At 43.7% G+C, this 3,479-nt stretch overlaps 1 protein-coding gene across 1 annotated transcript in view; it reads left to right on the top strand.

Annotated features, from left to right (window-relative positions):
• Positions 1-3,479, top strand: part of DNAH14 (dynein axonemal heavy chain 14) — a 296,737-nt gene that overhangs the window by 213,848 nt on the left and 79,410 nt on the right. The window lies entirely within an intron of this gene.

Genomic DNA, 3,479 nt, shown 5'->3' with positions numbered 1-3,479 from the left:
GGAGGCGCCGGGAGCTGCTGGAAATGACCTGGGAGCTCCTGCAGCCTGAGCACACACCCAGGTCTCCACCGCCACCAACTCCCTGCCGGGATCACATAGAGGTGGGGGCTATTTTGTTCCTGTTGGCACCCGGGATTCAGGGTTCGCGCGGGCACTGCTGGGGGCGAGATATGCCCTGGAAATGAGGTGCGTGCTCCCACTCCCAAAACTGAGGTCGAAGTGAGCACTCCAGACACCACCGTGCCGCAGCCGCCGACTCCTCGCGAAGATGGCGCTGGGCTGGAAGTTGTTCCTTCCCTTGCGCCACCTGGGTTTGGGATTTAGGCTACCCAGCAGTTATCTATGGAGTGAGCTTCTCTCTCCAAGTGTGGTTATGCGTTCTTTACCTCTTCCCCAGAGACAGTACTATGAGCGTGTTCAGTCTCTCTGTCTCTTCCCTTTGTCTCTCGGGCTCCGCGCACTTGCCCCACGTTGGGCTGGGGCTCCCACCTCCCCTGCCCTTCTCGAGCTGGCCCGTTTTCCAATCTCCCCAGTTCGCACTCACTCACTCATGTATCCTTCAGGTTCTCTTCCTTCTGGAGTCCGTAGTTTCTCCTTCCGCTCTTGCAGCTGAGAGTAATGTCCTTCTCAGTTCAATCGATGGGGCAGACGAAGTTTACAGAGCTCCCTTCCTCTCTGCCATCTTGGCTCCTCCCCCTTTTTTTCCATTTTTTAACATTTATTTATTTTTGAGGGAGAGAGACACAGAGGGTGAGTGGGGGGGGCAGAGAGAGGAGACACAGAATCCGAAGCAGGCTCCAGGCTCTGAGCTGTCAGCATAGAGCCTGACGCGGGGCTCAAACCCACAAACTGTTGAGATCATAACCTGAGCTGAAGTTGGCTGCCTAACCAAGCCACCTAGGCGCCCCTCAGTTGCCTTTCTATATACATCAACAGTAAGCCATCAGAAAGAGAGATTATGAAAACAATCCCATTTGTAGTTGCATCAAAAAGAAAATATCTTTGGGCACCTGGGTGGCTCAGTCAGTTGTGTATCCAACTTCAGCTCAGGTCCTGATCTCATGGTTCATGGGTCTGAGCCCTGCATTGGGCTCTGTGCTGACAGCTCAGAGCCTGAAGCCTGTTTCAAATTCTCTGTCTCCCTGTCTCTGCTCCTCTCCTGCACATGCTCTGTTTCTCTCTCTCTCTCTAATAAACATTACCAAAAAAAAAAAAAAAAAGAATAAAATATCTAGAAATAAACTTAACCAAGGAGCTGAAATCTTTCAGTACCCCAAAGCTATAAGGCACTGATAAAAGAAATTGAAGAAAACACAATAAGTCAGAAGATACTTCATACTCACCGACTGAAGGAATATTAAAATGTCTGTAATACCCAGAGCAATCTACAGATCGAATGCAATCTCTTTCAAAAATCCAGTAGCATTTTTCACAGAAGTAGAACAAATAAACCTAAAATGTATATGGAACCACAAAAGACCCCAAGAGTCTTGAGAAAGAACAAGGCTAGAGGCCTCATGCTTCCTGGTTTTGAACAGCACTGCAGAGCTACAGTGATCAGAACAGTGCGTATGGGCACAAACCAGACACTCAGGTCCCTGGGACAGAACTGAGAGCCCAGAAATGAGCCCAGGCACATGCAGTTGATTAGGTTATATCAAAGGAGCCAAGAATACATGACGGGGAAAGGACCAGCTCTACAGTAACTGAGGCTGGGATAACTGGACAGCCACATGCAAAAGAATGAAACTGGACCACTAGCCCACATCACATCCAGAAATAACTCAAAACGGATTAACGACTTGGAGGTAGACCTGAAGCCATTAACACTCCTGGAAGGAAACACAAGTGGTGAGCTCCTTGACATCAATATTGGCAATGATTTTGGATCTGACACCAAAAACAGAGGCAACAAAAGCAAAAATAAATAAATATGACTACATCAAACTAAAAAGCTTCTGCACAGTAAAGAGAACTGTCAACAAAATGTTAAGGCAACCTACGGAGTGAAAGAAAATATTTGGAAACCACATGTGATAAAGGGATAATATCCAACATATATTTAAAAACCTCCTACAAATCAATAGCAAAAAACAAAAACAAAACAAAATGTACCAAAAAGAAACAGAAACAAAAACAAATAAATAACCCCCCCAAACCAATCTGACTAAAAAATGGGCAGAGGATCTGAATAGACTTTTTTTTTTCCAAAAGAAGATACACAGATGGCCAACACACATGAAAAGATGCTCAACATCACTCAGCATCAGGGGAATGCAAATTGGAACCACAATGAGGCACCACCTCACACCTGTCTGAATGGCCAGTCCCAAAAAGACAAGATACGACAGGTGCTGGCGAGGATGTGAGAAAAGAGAACCTCTGTGCACAGTTGGTGGGAATGTAAACCGGAGCAGCCACTGTGGAAGAAAGTATAGAGGATCCTCAATTACATTAAAAACAGAACTATCTGCTTCTGGGCATTTACCTAAAAGAAACAAAAACACAAACTTGAAAAGATGGATGTATTCCTATATTCACTGAAGCACTATTTGCAACAGCTAAGACATGGGAGCAAACTAAGTGTCCATGGATGGATGAACAGATAATGAAAAAATACACACACACACGTGTGATATGTATAACCACACCCACATATATAATGCAATATGTACACACACACACATAATGTGATATCTATGCACACACACATGTGATATATACATACACACACATATAAAGTGATATGTATATCCACACACACATAATGCGAAACATACATGTACACACGCATAATGTGATATCTATGCACACGCACATATGTGTGATATACACACATATGTGATATATATACACACATATGTGATATATACACCCACATAGTGTGATATATGCACACATATGTAATGTGATATACACACACATATATGTGACTATGCAAACATGTATAATGTGATATATATACACTCATATAATGTTATATGTGCACTCATGTATATATACAGACACACATGTGATATATGTATACACATATACACACATATAGTGTGATACACACACACACACACACACACACACACACACACACACACACTGCAGTATTAGCCATCATAATGAAGGAAGTCCTTCCAGTGTGAGAATATGGATGGACCATGAGGGCATTATGCTAAGTGAAACAGACAGAGAAAGATGACCTCACTTAGATGTGGAATCTAAAACAAAACACTAAACTCACAGATACAGAGAACGGATTGGTGGCTGCCAGAGGTGGGGGTTAGGGATGTGGGAAGGGGTCAAAAGGTGCCAATTGCCAGTTATAGGATAGAGAAGTCCTGGGAATGTACTGCACAGCACGAGGACTATAGTTAACAAGACCATGTTGTATATTTGCAGGTTGGTTTTTTTTTTTTCCCATAATATTTTATTGTCAAATTGGTTTCCATACAACACCCAGTGCTCTTCCCCTTAAATGCCCTCCA

Source organism: Suricata suricatta, chromosome 3 (genome assembly GCF_006229205.1).
Source record: "Suricata suricatta isolate VVHF042 chromosome 3, meerkat_22Aug2017_6uvM2_HiC, whole genome shotgun sequence".
Taxonomy (NCBI): domain Eukaryota; kingdom Metazoa; phylum Chordata; class Mammalia; order Carnivora; family Herpestidae; genus Suricata; species Suricata suricatta.
This window is presented reverse-complemented; position numbering and strand designations above follow the sequence as displayed.